At 36.9% G+C, this 17,526-nt stretch overlaps 2 long non-coding RNA genes across 2 annotated transcripts; one reads left to right on the top strand and one right to left on the bottom strand.

The window, feature by feature from the left end:
* Positions 1-2,184: 2,184 nt before the first annotated feature.
* Positions 2,185-11,311, top strand: LOC138925197 (uncharacterized). The gene is made up of 2 exons (XR_011441090.1): positions 2,185-4,381; positions 4,676-11,311. It is a non-coding gene; the product is annotated as an uncharacterized lncRNA (long non-coding RNA).
* On the bottom strand, positions 2,719-8,003 carry LOC138925196 (uncharacterized). The gene is made up of 2 exons (XR_011441089.1): positions 7,892-8,003; positions 2,719-5,417 (listed from the first exon to the last, which is right to left on the bottom strand). It is a non-coding gene; the product is annotated as an uncharacterized lncRNA (long non-coding RNA).
* Positions 11,312-17,526: the final 6,215 nt, after the last annotated feature.

Here is a 17,526-nt window from a genome sequence, read left to right as displayed (position 1 = left end):
TTTATTTGTGCTCTTTCTTGTTTCTTGATGTAGGTATTTATAGCTAAGAAATTCCCTCTTGAAATTGCTTTTGATACATCCCATGAGTTTTGGTCTGTTGTATTTCCATTGTCATTTGTCTTAAGGTATTTTTGATTTCGCTTGGATTTCTTCTTTGAACCATTGATTTTCAGTAGCATGGTGTCTAATCTCCACATATTTGTTAATTTTTCAGCTTTGTTGTAATTAGTTTCTAATTTCATATCTTTGTGGTTGGAAAAGATGCTTGATATGATTTCATTCTTTTTAAATGTATTTAGACTTCTTCTTCTCCTCCTCCTCCTCCTCCTCCTCTTCCTCCTCCTCCTCCTCCTCCTTCTCCTTCTTTTCTGAGAAAGATTCACCCTGAGCTAACATCTGTTGGCAATCTTTGTCTAATTTGTATGTGAGCCACCATCACAGCACGGCCACTGATAGAGAAGTGGTGTAGGCCTGTGCCTGGGAACCGAACCTGGGCTGCTGAAGCAGAGTGTGCTGAACTTAACTACTAGGCCACTGAGGCTGGCCCTAGACTTCTTTTGTGCTCTAACATCTGCTCTATCTTGGAGAATGTTCCATGTGCCCTTGAGAAGAATGTATATTCTGTTGCTTTTGGTTGAAATGTTCTGTATATGTCTGTTAAATCCATCTGATCTAATATGTTATTTAAGGCCAATGTTTCCTTAAAAATTTTCTGTTTGGATGATCTATCTGTTGATGAAGGTGGGATATTGAAGTGCCCTACTATTATTATACTGCTATCTATTTCTCCGTTAGGTCTGTTAATATTTCCTTTATATATGTAGGGGCTCCCAGTTGGATACATAAATATTTACAAATGCTATATCCTCTTGTTATGTTGACCTATTTATCATTATATAATGACCTCTTCATCTCTTATTACAGCTTTTGAGTTAGTCTGTTTTATCTGATTTAAGTATAGCTACCTCAGCTTTCTTTTGGTTTCTGTTTGCATGGAATATCTTTCCCATGCCATCCCTTTTAGTCTTTGTGTGCCCTTATGTCTTAAGTGAGTCTCTTGTAGACAGCATATAGATGGGTCTTGTTTTTTTTTTATTTTTCTATTCAGCCACTGTGTCTTTTGATTGGAGAATTTAGTCTATTTATGTATAAAAGGATTAATAAGTATGTAGTTATTGTCATTTAGTTAATCGTTTTCTTCTTGTTTTGTAATTCCTTTGTTCCTTTTTTTTTCTCTTGCTCTCTTCCTTCATGATTTGATGATTTTCTGCAGTGGTATATCTAGATTCCTTTCTCTTTATATTTTGTGTTTTTGCTATAGGTTTTTACATTGTGGTTACCCTGAGGCTTATGTAACGCAATTATATTTATAGCAGTATATTTCAAGTTGATAACAACTTAAGTTTGAACACATTATAAAGCTCTATATTTTTACTCTCCCTTCACGATTTTTTATGTTTTTGATGTCACAACTTACATCTTTCTATCTTGTGTATCCATTAACAAATTATTGTTGTACAGTTGTTTTTACTGCTTTTGTCTTTTAACCTTCATACTAGCTTTATAAGCAACTAACCCACCACCTTTACAACATGAGATTACTGTGAATTTTACTATAAGCATATCTGGGAGATGTTCCAGGTTTGATTCCAGATCATCACAATAAAGTGAATATTGCAATAAAGTGAGTCACACAAATTTTTTGTTTTCCGAGTGCACATAAAAGTTACGTTTACACTATACTGTAGCCTATTAAGTGTGCAATAGCATTATGTCTAAAAAAACAATGTACATACATTAATTAAAAAATACTTTATTGCGAAAAGGCACTAATCATCATCTGAACCTTCAGTGAACATAATCCTTGCTGGTGGATGGTCTTATAAAAAATGCAATATTTGCAAAGCACAATAAAGTAAAGCATAATAAAGCAAGGTTTATTATGTATATATATGGTGAGATTTATACTTTCATATGTTCTCCTGTTAGTAATTAGTGCCCTTTCATTTCAGCCTAAAGAAGTCTCTTTAACATTTCCTGTAAGCCCAGTCTAGGGGTAATGAGCTCCTTTAACTTTTGCTTGTCTGGAAAATATCTCTCCTTCAGTTCTGAAGAACAACTTTGCCACATAGAGTATCTTGGTTAGCAGATCTTTTTCTTTCAGTGCTTTGAATATATCATGCCATTCCTTTCTGGACTGCAAATTTTTTTCTAAAGATTCTGCTGATAGTCTTATGAGGGTTCCCTTGTACATAAGTTGTTTTTCTGTTGCTGCTTTTAAGATTCTCTTCTTGTCTTTAACTTTTGACACTTTAATTAGACTGTGACTTGGTGTGGGTCTTGTTGGCTTCATCTTATTTGGAACTCTCTGGGATTCTTGGATCTGGATTTCCTTACACAGGTTGGGGAATTTTCAGCCATTATTTGTTTATGTAAGTATTTTTTCCCTTTTTTCTCTCTTTTCTCCTCCTGGGATTCCTATAATGTGAATGTTGTTCTGCTTGATGTTGTTCCATAAGTCCCTTAAGCTAGCTTCACTTTTTTTTATTCTTCTTTCTTTTTTGCTGCTCTGATTGGGTCAGTTCCACTTGTCTGTCTTCTAGTTCACTGATTCTTTCTTCCACTTCATCTGGTGCACTGTTGAACCTCTCTACTGTATTCTTCAGTTAAGGTATTGTATTCTTCACTTCTGAGTCTTCTATCTGTTACTTTCTTATATTTTCTATCTCTTTGTGGAAATTTTCACTTTGTTCATCCATTTTACTCCCAAGTTCAGTGAGTATCTTTATACCCATTATTTTGAACTCTTTATCAGGTAAATTGCTATCTTTATTTCATTAAAGTCTTTTCCTGAGTTTTATCTTATACTTTCATTTGAAACATTTTCCTATTTCTCTTCATTTTCCTTGACTTTCTGTGTGGGTTTCTATACATGAAATAAAACAGACACCTCTCCCAGTCTTGAAGGAGTGGCCTTATGTAGGAGATAAAACTTATTGTTCATCTCTGCCCCAGCTCTTGGTTGTCTTTCAAACCTTTGTGAATATCCAGGGAGACTACTTTATTCTTATGGCTCCTCATAATTGAGGATGTCAAGACCTGTCAGTGTCTTGAAGGAGAGGATCTTGACTAGCACTTAGATTCAGGCTGATTAGAAGCTAGATCCTCAGGCAGCAGCTTTTAAAGTATACAAATATACCTCTTTCAGGTAAGAATGAGTCATGGGCATTCTGTCTGCTCTCTCTGAGTTGAGCCTTGGGGTGATAACCAGCTAAGAAGTATTTATTTGTTTGCTACCATCCCATTGAACCTGTGAACACATGTACCATGGGCCACCAGAACCAGGTTATCAAGGGATGTGTCCTCTGGGTGACACCCACAAAAGTCAGTGCACCAAACATGTATACATACTCCTTTCTCAGAATCACTGACAACCTGGGACAGGGCAGAGGGAGAACGTGAAGATGGTGCCCATCAGCCACCCTGATTTCTGGAGAGGATTATAGTCAACCCTTAGATGTGCATTTAATTAGAAGCCTGCCCTCAGGCCAGAGCTATGATGATAAGCCAATAGGCTTCTTTCATAGAAAGAGTGGGAGTGAGTTTCAGTCCACTGTCTCTGTGTTGTGCCATGGGAGAAGTAGCTAGTTAAGAACTGTTTCTCCTTTGTTACAGTCCTATAGGACCTGTGAAAATAAGCCCTACTAGTCACCAGAGCCAGGTGATCAAGAAAGGTCTGCTGGGAGGCAGCTACAAAAATCAGGGTGCCAGACAAGTGCATAAACTCCTTTCTGAGAGATACCAGCTACTTGGAGTGAGGCAGAGGGAGAGTGCAAAGATGGTGCCCACTGGCCTTGAAGAGTATTTCAGTAGGCCCCCAAATGTGTGTTAAGTTGATGTCTGCCCCTCAGGCTGAATGTTTAAGATAAGCATATAGGCCCATTTCACAGAAAGCCTGAGAACTTTTCAGTTGGCTGCCTGTGTGCTGGGCCCTGTGGGTGAGTCCACATGAGCCCTTCAAGAGCCATTTCTCAGTTCACCTTGTGGATCTCAGGGACACAAGCCCTCTTGGCTTTCAAAGCTATATGTTTCGGGGGCTCATCTTTCAGGGGCAGGTCTTAAAAGTTGGGATGCTAGATGTGGGGTTTAAACCCTCCACTCCTTGGTAGAAGCTCGGGGTCGTAATTTCCCTCTGATTGTGGGTTGCTGTACAGGGATGGATTTTATGGCAAGGTTGTGTTTCAGCTTCTCCTAACTGTTTTCATGTGGTTTTTTTTTTATTGTTCACTCAATGTATAGGAATTGCCATTTGGTTTTTGGATTTCTTTCAGAGGAAATTGCTCCATATGTAGCTGGAGATTCACTGTGTCCATGGAAGGAGGTGAGTTCAAGATCCTCCTACATCACCATCTTAAACCAAAACCTCCATGTTTCTCTTTCTTCAGATTTGATTGGAGATATTGCCCATGGTCATCTATTGAAGAGCATTTTTTAAAAATTTTTCTGCTATTTTGTCCAAATGAAAAGATGTTTAGAGTATTTGTTACAGAAGCATCCCACATCTAGCTGTCCGTCAGAATAGTATAATCCCGATGGAGTAAAAACCAGCACTAAAATTTCAGTGGCTGTCATCCACAATGGTTTATATTTTAATTATGCTACATTTTCACTGTAGGTTTACTGCAGTGCTGATCCTTGTTTTCTTCACTTGAGGACCTCAGCAAATGGAGTATCCTCTATCGCAAACATTGTCTCATGGCTGAGGAAGAACAGAGAGGTAGTGAAAGACAAGATAGCTATTAAAGCTTCAACTCAGGAAGGACACACACTTCCTACCACACTTCATGGACCACAGGAAGTCACATGGCCAAATCTGAACTTAGGAGGAGATGTAAAATTCTTGCACAGGAAAGAGGTACAGCAAGTCACATGATCAAGTTGGACCTCAGCAGGATGGCGGTATATAATCTCTCTAGAGAGGAAAGGACTGTAAATTGTAATGTAATATGTCTCATCTCTGTATTGCCTTCTGGAAAATTAAAATTTCTTAATTGAAAGGGATATTTTTCAACAAAAGTCCCATTGTTTAATGTTCAAACTATAGCCTTGTAGCTAGATTGGCAGAAAGTACATTGATTTGTGTTTGTAACAAATTTTTGAGGTTGCTTCACTTGCTAGTATTTTTTGTTATTGAAATTCATCAGTTATGGTTTTACAGAGAAGTAGAAAATATTGTTACATCAATGATGTATTTGTGCTACATTCTGTTGAAACTGTAGTTCTGATCTCTTTTTCTAAACATTCCATCTATTTTCTGTAAAAATATATTTGATAATCCAGGTGTTTTCTTCATTTCCTCCTGTAAAGATTTCTTTTTTTCCAAATTCTGATTCTTTTCTCAAATTTATTTCCAACATCTGAAAATAAATACAATATTTAGCATTTTATTTTCAAATTTATAACATTTTAAAACAATATGTATGTGACATCACTAATTTTATCAGATGTTGATTTCTATATTGATGAATTTTTCATAACAGTAAGCCATTACTTTAATGTAGTTAGAGAATCACTATTTAGTGCTCTTTATGTCTATAGAATTTACTCTGTGAATGATTAGTGATAAATGAATAGTAGTATTAATTATGATGCTTATCATCATAAAAATATTTGCAGATTAAAACTGGGAACTCAGCAATTCTATTCTTAAAAGAAGAAAATATGAACTATAACATGAAATGCTAAATTTGGCTAGTCAAATAATACTAATAGAGATTTTCATTTTTAATTTTAGTATAATCACTTATCTGTACAGAGGCCAGAAAAGCAGTACATTCTCTTCAAATCTTTTACATCCTTCCTGGATTTTTTCTTTTTTAGTGAGGAAAATTCACCCTGAGCTAACATCTATTGCCAATCTTCCTCTTTGTTGTTTTGCTTGAGGAAGATTAGCCCTGAGCCAACATCTGTGCCAAACTTTCCTCTACTTTCTGTGTGGGATGGCTCCACAGCATGGCTGATTAATGGAGGTCCACAACCGGGATCTGAACCCATGAACCTGGGCCTCTCAAGTGGAGTGAGGAGAACTTTAACGACCAGGGTTAAACTTTAACTGCATGGGGCCGGCCCCATATCCTTACTGAATTTTTGTCTAGTTATTATATCAGTTACCAAAAGAGGATTGATGAAAGCTCCAACTATAATTGTAGACTTGTCTATTTATCTTCATTTGGTTTCACATATTTTAATGCTCTGTTATTAGAGGCATCCGCATTTAGGATTGTTATGTCAATGTAATGAATAGATCTTTTTAGTGTTAAGAAATTCTTGGGGCCTGGCAGGTGGCTCAGTGGTTAAGTGCACACGTTCCGCTTCGGCGGCCCAGGGTTCGCTGGTTTGGATCCCGGGTGTGGACATGGCACCACTTGGCAGGCCATGCTGTGGTAGGTGTCCCAACATATAAAGTAGAGGAAGGTGGGCACAGATGTTAGCTCAGGGCCAGTCTTCCTCAGCAAAAAGAGGAGGATTGGGGGCAGATGTTAGCTCAGGGCTAGACTTCCTCAAAAAAAGAACAAAAAAGAAATTCTTTGTTCTTTGATAGTATTTCTTCTTCTGAAAATTCTTCACACAGTCTATTATCTCAGTGGCTTCAACTTTGTTATGGTTAGTGTTTGCTTTATATACCACTTTTCCATTATTTTATTATAGCCTATTTGTATCATTGTATTTTAAAAAGCATCTCTTATTGACAGCATATATTGGGGCCATGCTTTTTAATCCAGAGTGACAATCTCTGCCTCTCAATAGGAATATTTAGTCTATTAAATTAAATAGGAATATTTAGTTTAAATATTGGGGATATTTAATTCCAAATTTTAATCTACAAGTTTTTTATCATGATAAGCATCATAATGTAATACTGCTATTCACTTAATTATCAATAATCTACGGAGCAAATTTTTTAGACATAGATCGCTATATAATGATTTGCTAATTGCGTTAAGGTAATTGCTTATCATTGTGAAAATTTGTCAGTATAAACATCGACTTCAGTTAAAATGGGCAAACTCACAATTAATTTTAAAATGGTTGGGTTTGGGTCTGCCATTCTTTCCTCCTCTTTTTGGTTTAATTGAGCATTTTTTTCTCTCTTGGCATTTTAACTATTTCTATCAATATTTGTTTGTTTATATGTTTTCTTGAGTGACTGCCATATGCATCATTAACATGTAGAAATCTATCCTGATGTATTATAACTGTTTGTGTGTAATGTAACATTTTTATAAAAGTAAACTTCTATTTACCTCTCTTTTTTGTTCTATTGCTGTTATACATTTTACTTATACATATTCTGTAAATTTCATAACACATTGTTATTATTTTGCCATAGAAATTGATTGCCCACTTTTACTGATTGTGTCCACTAAGAACAACTAAAAACCCTGGACATCACATATAAAACAAACATAAGACTCTGAAAGGTGGAGGAAAGAAGCTTGATTAGCTAGGAACCTTGTGGCCCAAGGAATGAAATGGTGGTGAGTTCCCTAGGTCTGCTTTTGGCTTCATATATCTTAGACCTGATATTAGAGATGCCAGAAATCTGGAAATGCTAACATATACAAACAAAAAAGCCCCAACCAAAGTGTGCTCTCTCTAGCTAAATGACCAGGAATGGGGGAACCTAGCAAGACATAAATGTTTTAGACAATAACCACTCTACTTCAGCCAAATATAATGGAAAAAACTGTGGTCTCATCCCTACCCACACCAGCAAAGTTTGAGTGTGGAGTCTAGAATGATTAAGGATCCGGGAATTTTACCCCCACTGGGGGTGGTGAGCTCTCCTGACCCACTGCCACCAGGTGTAGTGGACAGCCTGGATTTTTACCTCTATCCAGCAGTAATAAGGTGCCCTTCTTTCCTCACGCTAGGGTTGTGTTAGAAGATGCCTAGTGGAGAGTCAGGACTTTCAGCATCATCCAGCTGTCATGATGTGGTGGCCACCCATTGTGGTGTCAGTAGAGGCCACATAGGGAGCAGTAACTAAGCACTCTTAGTCCTCCCAGGAAGGTATCAGTGGAGTAATAGGGAGCTGGAACTCCCATCCCTGCCCAGCTCAAACTGAATGACAAAAAACAACCAAGAAATGCCAATACTGAGATTATAGAAATGTTAGAATTATGGATAAAAATTTTAAAATAACTGTTATAAAGAGGAATTATGAACACACTTAAATGAAAAATAGAAAATCTCAGCAAAGAAATAGAATATATACAAGTTTGTTTGCTCTTCTTTGGTGGCCCAGGATTTGCTGGTTTGGATCCTGGGCGTGGACTTATGTACTGCTTATCAGGCCATGCTATGGCAGGCGTCCCACATATGAAGTAGAGGAAGGTGGGCATGGATGTTAGCTCAGGGCCAATCTTCTCCTTCAAAAAAATAAATAGAACATATAAAGAAGATACAAATGGAAATTTTAAAACTGAAACATAAAATGAGGAAACAAAAAAGCTCAGTGCATGGGTTCAACATCAGAATGGAGGGGGGAGGATGGAAGGGATTGGTCATATTATAAGAAAAGATCTTAACATTTAGGTTATCATAGTCCAGGAAGGAGAGGAGCAAGAGAGTGGGGCTCACTAAGTACTCGAATAAATAATGGCTGAAAATTGCCAAATTTGGCAAAAGCCAAATCTACCAATTCAAAGAGCTGAATGAATCCGGAACAAGATAAACCCAATGAAATCTGTAAGATGAATATCAGAGACAAATTTCTGAAAACCGAAGATAGATAAAATACCTTGAAAGCAACAGGAGAGAAACATCTTACCTAGGGGGAAAACAATTTGAATGACAGGAAATTTCTCATCAGAAACCACAGAGGCTGGAAGGAAGGGGCACACTAGTTTTCAACTGCTGAAGAAAAACTGTCAACTCTGAATTCAATATCTAGTGAAAATATCTTTCAGGAATGATGGGGGAATCTAGAAATTCTCAGATGAAAGGAAACTAAGAGAACATGTTACCACCAGACTTATCTTTAAAGAATGGCCATGGAATTCTCTAAACTGAAAGGAAATGATAATAGAAATTTGGAAGAACAGGAAGGAAGGAAAAACACAGTTAGCAAAAGCATAGAAAAATATAAAAGACTTTTCTTCTTCTCTTCAGTTTTCTTTTTGAAAATTGAGATGTAATTGACATACAATGTTGTGTAAGTTTAAGATGTACAACATGTTGATTTGGTACATTTATATATTGCAGTGTGATTACCACCATGGGGTTAGCTAACACTTCCATCAGGTCACATAAGCTACAGTAATCAAGCCTGTGTGTTATTTATGGAGGCATAGACTCAAAGATCAATGAAAGAAAATAAATCTAAAAATAGACCCATAACCATATACTAACTGATTTTTGAAAAATGGCAAAAGTAATTCAATAGAGGAAAGAATGCCTTTTCCACAAATGGCGCTGGAACATTTGAGAATCCATTGATAACAAAACCAAAACAACAAGAAATAGAAAACCTAGACTCAAGTCTCACACCTTATACAAAAATTAACTCAAGATGGATCATGGACTTAAATGTAAAAGACAAAGCTTTAAAACTTTGAGAAAAAACATACGACAAAATCTTTGGGAACTAAGGCTAGACAAAAAAAAATTCTTGGAATTCACACCAAAAAAATCCATAAAAGAAAAAATTGATAAATTAGACTATCAAAATTAAAAGAAAGACTGTGAAAGGCTGTGTAGAGGATCAAAAGAGAAGCTACAGACTGAGAGAATATATTTGCAAACCACACAGAGCTAGGCTCTAGGAAATATACAGAAATCTGAAAACACCAGTTAAAAAAAAAACAAACAATAGCAACAATCCAAGTACAAAATGGACAAAAGACAAGAAGAGACATTTCATTGAAGTATATACAGGTGGCAAATAAACATGTGGAAAGATGGTCAATTTCCTTAGTCATTAGGGAAATGCAAATTAAACCACAATAAGATATCACTACACATCTATCAAAAACACTAAAATAAAAAAAGTAGCACCACCAAATGTTGGCAAAGATGCAGAGACACTGTCTCACTCGTACATTTCTGGAAGTGATGTAAAATGTTACGTCTGCTCTGGAAAATAGTTCCCTGTTTCTTAAAAGACTAAACATGCAATTGACACATGACTCAGCAATTGCAGTTTTCTGCATTCATCCCATAAGTGTAAACTTATGTTCACATGAATACCCCCATGCACAAATATTTATAGCAGCTTTATTCATAATAGCCTAAACTGGAAACAACCCAGATGTCCTTCAACCGGTGCATGTTTAAACAAACTGAGGTATATGCATAGATTGTAACACTACACAGAAATCAAAAAAGAGAATGAACTATTGATACACACAACAACCTGATTGAATCTCCAGAGAATTATGCTAAGTGAAAAAAGCCAGTAACAAATGATTACACAATGCATGACCCATTCAGATAGCATAACTGGAATGACAAATTATAGAAATGGAGAACAGATAGCACTCACCAAGGCTTAAAGAAAGGTAAGGATAAGGGCAGGAGAGAAATGGGTCTGCCTATAAAAGGGCAACATGAAGATCCGGGAAGATACTCTGTATCCTGTCTGTATCCATGTTGATACCCTGTTTGTGATAATGTACTATAGTTTTGTAACATGTTACCATTGTGGAAAATAGCAAAGAGTGCATGGAATATTTTTGTAGATTTTTTTACAGCTGTATAGCAGTTTTTATTCTCAGTTTAGTACTCCTATTTTTCATGAGAATAATCATATATGTAAATGGTATTTTCAATATTTGTTATTCATTTCTTTTATGTTGTATAGTATTGACAAAAGCTGCCAAAGAAACATGAAATAATGGGGATAAAGAATATTTTTGCCATCTTCTGTTTTAATAAGAACATATCTAGTCTCTCCCCATTTGTTTATACATTTGGTTTTAAATAGAAATATATTCCACAAACCCTTATCTGCAATTCCAAAATGCAAGTAACTTTGGAAATTGAGCATTTTCTCCTCAGTGTGGGGCCTAACCTCATTGGATGACAAAATCTGTTGTGAACTGACACTTTATTTATGGTATTTATTTATTCCACATTGGAAAATGATCATACGTTTTGCTGTAGAGATATTAATGTGTTAAATTATAGGATACTGCCTCAATTCTCTGGAAGTGTTAGGAAACATATGGTATATGCAGCTTATCATCTTTCTAAAATCTGAAAAATTCAAGTGCCTCACTTGTTTTGAATAAAGGAATTTGCACCTGTATTTTTTTTATCTTAAGGATATATCCTCTCTATCCTCATAGGTGTTGAATTTATCAAATGGACTAAACTGTACATATGTTGAAAATATTATGGCTTATTTTATTTAGCCTACTGATGTGGTCTGTTGGCTGACAATAATCACCAAAGGCAAACTGACATCAACCTCAATAAATCTAAACTTTTGCGAACACTCCTCATTCAAACAGTACTACCATATCACCCAAATCAGTGCTAATTCAACCAGCTACTGGCTTTGGTGGTTTTTCAACTAACAGTACAGCATGTCAATAACGTTTATGCATATACTTAGTTTTCCTTTTTTCAAAATAGGGTTTACTACAATGTCTATGGCATATGATTTTGCTCAAAATTAAGTTTTTACTTGAAGGGCATTTGCAGATATTCTTTTATTCTCTACCTCTCCTCATTACTGCATCATTTTCTTCTGGCTTGGTCACTTCTTCATGACTTCCTCGTTATCTTTTCCATTCCTGGAGCACTGAGTTTTGTTTCTATCATGAGATCAGTGAGGCTTATGAACAGCACACTGATCCAGACAATGATAACTGCCCAATCATACTGATTTGGTTCTGATTATTTAAATTTTGTTTCCTCCCTATTATTTATGAGAATTTGTCTTAAACTCAGACTCTCAAAAGTCCTTCTCTTACATCTCCAATATTCCCACAAATAATTCCTCTCCAGTGTCAACAGATTCAGATTCAACAAATATTTCTTGAACACTAGCTAACACTTTTTGAGAAACACTATGTTCCAGGTGCTGTTCTAAGAAATTGCCATTCACATATTCATTTACCATTCACAACTGTGTGAGATGGGTATTGAAATTATTCCTATTTTACAGATAAGAAAACGGAGGCACAGAGAGGTTAAATAATTTTCCCAATGTCACGTAGTTGAACACAAGCAGTGTGACTATGGAGCCCACATTATTAACCTCTATTCACGCTACTTGTTATGGACTGAGTACTGCGCCAAACAGTATTCACAAACTTTGTTTATTTAATTCCTAAAACACTTGTAATATATGTTATTATCATTTCATAGAAAATAAATTGATATATAGCAAAACCCTAGATTAAACAAAATATCAACTGCAGATGTGGAGCTAAAATGCAGAAACCCTAACATTCAATTCAGTGCTCCTCCTATGATGTCATGGAATTAAGCGATATTGCCCCTATGGGCTCAGGAGTTAAAGGAAGAAACAGTCTAGTGTTGTTAGTATATGAATTCCATTTTATAGATTAGGATATCTAGGGCTCATAGAGGTGAAGTAAATTGCCCAAGATTATGTGACTGAGCTAAGATATAAACCCAGATTGTCCTGGCCTAAAGCTGAGGCTTTCCTTTGAGCGGGAATGTGGCATGATAGAAAGAAGTGGAGGCTGACAAGGAAGGAGAAGGCCAGGGGAGAAACTGTGAGGTTGTAGGGGTATTGTGAAACTCTCTCCTTCATGTGACTTTCCTGATAAACTTAAATTTCCTAAGTGTCCCAAACATACACTTTCCTGTCCCTTGCCCCAGTCTTTTTTTTTCTCTTGTATCTCTTTTGGTCTCTTGGGCTCCACTTCAGAGCTATGCCAAAGCATCAGAAGGAGGAGGGAAAATGGGAACTACAGGAGAGAGGTGCAAGATAAAAGGATCTTTCCTGGTTTGGCAGGTTCTCTGATCATGGGAGGAAGAGAAAGTGGAGTCTCTGTCGCATTTCTCTTTGTGCTGATGTTTCAACTTTCTTTTATATACACTCGCTAAGTCTTTTCCTAACAAGCCTGGTCATCTCAGGAGGACCCTGAGTCAAAGAGATCTGAATATAGTGAGTGGATTCTGTTATCTACTGCATTCTTCTTCAAGTAGTAAATTCTCTCAATGTTTTCTTTCTGTCCAAAACATTTGTCTTTCTATTCCTCTCTACACCTGATAAAACTCAAACTCCTATAAACATTTTCCAATCTAATCTGTTCTATTGAGACTTATACCAATATCACATTCTTCATCTTTTCCACTCATAGCTAATCTCTATTTATTCGTACTCTGCCTGCACTCTCTACAGCTTTTGTGATTTTCTATTCCTAGTCTATCCTTTCTATATTATAGCTGTCATCACCTAATCTTCTTTCATTGGATCTGTTGTCTATATAACAAATTTATCCTGCCCAACTATCATTCATTTTATACATGGAAGGTCCAATCTCTCTGCACTTAATCTAATTTTACCATGTTTTATCTGGTCCCTGTGGATCTTGCTCACTGTTCTACATTCAATGTCTGTTTTCCTTACATATTATTCCAAATTTATTACACATTATTTCAAATTTCCTGGTAATTCATTTAAATTCTCTACTTCTGATCAATTCTGCCCAGCTCCTTTTTACATTCAGCCTTCTTTATATTTCATTCCTATAACCTGCAATTCATGTCTTCTGCCCATATCACACCTTTCTCCATTTTATCATCCATCTACACATCCATACAACCATTATCATGCCTTTAACTAATTGGTTATTAAAGCAGACCCCCATTATAGGAACTACGCTTAAAAGGAGAGACAGAAATACTAGTAAATAATCTATGTTTGTAGAAATACAGGTAGTTTGGAGAGTGATAACTAATGAACTGAAATGTGAAAGATAAGAATTCCTAGGAGCAGGAGTGGATGTTTTTGATAGAAGAGCACTTGCAAATCATAGACTTAGGGAACGTGATGATTTGTTTATAAAAAGGAAAATAGTGGGCAATGATTTAATTGTTTTAGGATAGTTAAAAGGAAATTCATTTTGATGCTTGCTTGGGGGATTTTGTCTGTATTCTCCAAAATCAGATACTCTTGGGGTCAGTGATGCGGTCAGATTTCTAAATAAAATTTCATTCTAGAAGCAAGTGCACTTAGAGTGATGAGGGTTGAGTAAGTGATGAGAGGGAGGAAGAAAGACCAGGTTATAGGCTATTGAAACAGTTTAAATCAAGAAATACCATGGACCCAGTTGGTATAAAGGACTAGGGTCAAGGTACTAGAAATAGGACAGGAAAAAGGATACAGACATGAGGGATAACTTAAGAGAAAGTTTAGGTAGGACTTGTATTATTTGTGAGTGGGATGTGGGGTTGGGGTCAGGAGTATTGGTGTAGAAGATCTAGGAAACTTCCAGATCTCTGTTATAGGTGACTGCATGAAAACTAATGCAATTCATTGTGATAGAGGAATAACAGATTCAGAAAAGACCTTTCTAGACATATTGTATTTGAGGGACCCAGGTGATATCAAGGGAATCATATCCACCCTTTGCTATCCCATTAAAGCTGTATGGGGCCACTCAGGCACATAGTTCCTCCTTTACAGTTACCTGAGCAATAGCAGTAATATAGCTAGTAAAATGATATACAGGTTTTTACAGCCTCTAATGGGAAGAGTAATGAGAGGAGCCCCATCAAACCAATGAAAGGGAAAGGAAAGAAAAAAGGATAATTAAGATTTCTATGAGGAGATGATACATGAGCCAGGACTTGAAGGCTAACTAGGAGTTAGCCATGCTCATGGAAATTGCGGCATGAGCAAAGCCACAGAGGTGATACACATGCGGTATGCCAAGAGCTGCAGGTTATAAAATACAGTGTAGGCGGTGGCAAGAGATATAGTTTTGGTGATAGAAGTGGCAGATTGTGAAGTACTCATATATCTTGTTAAATAGCTTGAACATTATTGTGTAGGCGATGGGGTACTATGGAAGGGTTTTAAGTAGAGGAGTGAAATGGTCAGATTTGAGTTTTATGGGAGAGACTATAGGCAGTGAGACCAATTAGGAGTCCACGTGTGAGAAGCTAATCTTTTTTTTCAAGTGGACAGAGCATCAAACATGAAGATAGAGAAGATTAAAGGACACACAGGAAGGTCTGGAGGCAAGAGGGTCAAATGCACAATGAATGGCACATGTGGCAAGTAAGGATCAAGGCTGAGGTTAGGAATGACAATCGTAATTTTGAAGTTCCCATTTATGAAGCTAGAATATAGTATTGGGATAGGCTGGCAGCTTAAACTTTCAGGGATGAGAAGATGAAGATATGCCCCTACCACTAGATTATGAGCTCCTTGAAGACTTAGTACATGTCATTTACCTTTGCATGTACTGCAGCTCTTAGCCTGTGGTCTGGAACATAGTTGATCCACCACAAATTTTGAAATAAATAAATTGGAGGTGCAGATGGTAAGGGTGGGAGTGATGGGAAATGCAAGCCAGTGAATTTGGGCATTTTGTAGTTGTATTAAAGCACTCTAGTATTGAGAAAAATGCCTAGGGCTCAAGTACTGAGTAATACTCAAGTATTGATCACAGAGCATAAAGAGAAGAGAAACTCAGGTATAAAATCATTAGCAGGTTTGATGTTTTTAGATTCCATACATAAGTAAAATATACAGTATTTGTCTTTCTCTTTGTGGCTTATTTCAATTAACATAATGACAAAAAGCTGCATCAATGTTGTTGCAAATGGCAGGATTTCCTTCCTTTTCTATGGCTGAATAATATTGCATTGGGGGTGTGTGTGTATATATATATATATATACACCACATTTTCTTTATCCATTCATCCATTAATGGACACTTAGGTTGTTTCCAAGTCTTCTCTACTAGGAGAAAGAGAAAGTAGAATGATGGTTGTCAGGGGCTTGGGGATGGGGAAAATGAAGGATGTTGGTCAAAGGGTACAAATTTTCAGTTATAAGATGAATGAAGTTCTGGGGATCTAATGTACAGCATGGCGACTATAGTTAACAGTACTGTATTGCGTACTTGAAGGTACCATGAGAGTGGAGCTTTGATCTTTTCACCATAACAACAACAACAAAATGGTAATTTTGTGAGGTAAAGGATGTGTTACCTAAACTTATTGTGGTAAACATGTCACAATATATACCTGTGTCAAATCATCATGTTGTACACCTTAAACTTATACAATGCTATATGTCAATTATATCTCAATAAAGCTGGAAAAAAATCGTTAGCAGGTTGAAGTTTGGTGTGTGAGCACATTCTGCCTCTGCTAACCTCACAGGAACAGGCCAAAGACTAAAAAGTAGGGACTCCCCTGAGGGGAAACAGTACCCAGGTGTTCAGCTGATTCAACCCCATTCTCCTTTCTAATCTCTACACTCCCTTCCAAGGCTATGAGCATACATGGACACTAGGGTGACAGAACCCTTTCTTCATACCAGCTCTCATGTGGCTATGCCAACTTCTGTTCCACATCAGATCAAGAAAAGGCTTGAAGTTTGCAAAGGGAAAATTTTATTTTTGATACTAAGGTAAACAAAAAGAGTACTCTGCTAAATGTACGCTTTTATATTGATCTTGACACTATCAAAGTTATTAAACAAGGATGACACTAGACTGAGGTGGCTCTCATACCTTGGTAGCCTACATAGGAAAGGAAACCAAAACTTAACCCAGAATCATTTGTAAATGCACTCATGTCTGAGAAAATGAAATTTAAGAACAACCAATCACAGCCAGCCAACTACGCTTTCCCAAATAAGGCAGCCCCTGAAGCTACAGCCAGACAACTAACGTCCTTGCGTGCTTCCATGTCCGCTCTATAAAAGCCTTGCCCCTAGTTTCTTTCAGTAGATGCACCCAACCACTTTCAGCTAGGTGCTGCCTGATTTGAATTGATGTTTGCTCAAACGAACTCTTGAAAATTTTAACGTGCCTCAGTTTAGCTTTTAACACTATTAAAGGAAGGTATTTTACTGTCATTCTCAGAGAGTTAGCACAACTTTCATAACTGGTGGGATTCTCAGTTCTTCTGTTGTCCAGAATCCAGTTCCTAATATGATTACCAGGTGGGTCCCAGGCCCTCCTCTTAAGTACTAGCATGCAGAACTTTCATTCTACAGCTGCTTTCTACTTTGTTCCCTCTTCCTTGCAGGAGGCAATTGCTTCTCTAGCCGAGCCCCAAAGATTCCCTCTCCTGGATGTAAATCTAGGATGTATCTTATAGCCCCTCCTTCATGTTGCCTGAATATTTTCTAAGCTCTGAGGTCCTGATTTCCTGGTTCCATCTCTTAATATCTGTGTGACCTGGAACAAGTCACTTAATCTATGCCTTAGTGTCCTTAGGTGTCAAGTGGCATTAATAATGGTACTAACTCACAAGGTTCTTCTGAAGATTAAGTGAACTAATATCTGCAAATTTTTTTTA

Source organism: Equus caballus, chromosome 7 (assembly GCF_041296265.1).
Source record: "Equus caballus isolate H_3958 breed thoroughbred chromosome 7, TB-T2T, whole genome shotgun sequence".
Taxonomy (NCBI): domain Eukaryota; kingdom Metazoa; phylum Chordata; class Mammalia; order Perissodactyla; family Equidae; genus Equus; species Equus caballus.
Note: the sequence above shows the minus strand (reverse complement) of the source record. Positions and strands in the feature narration are given on the sequence as shown.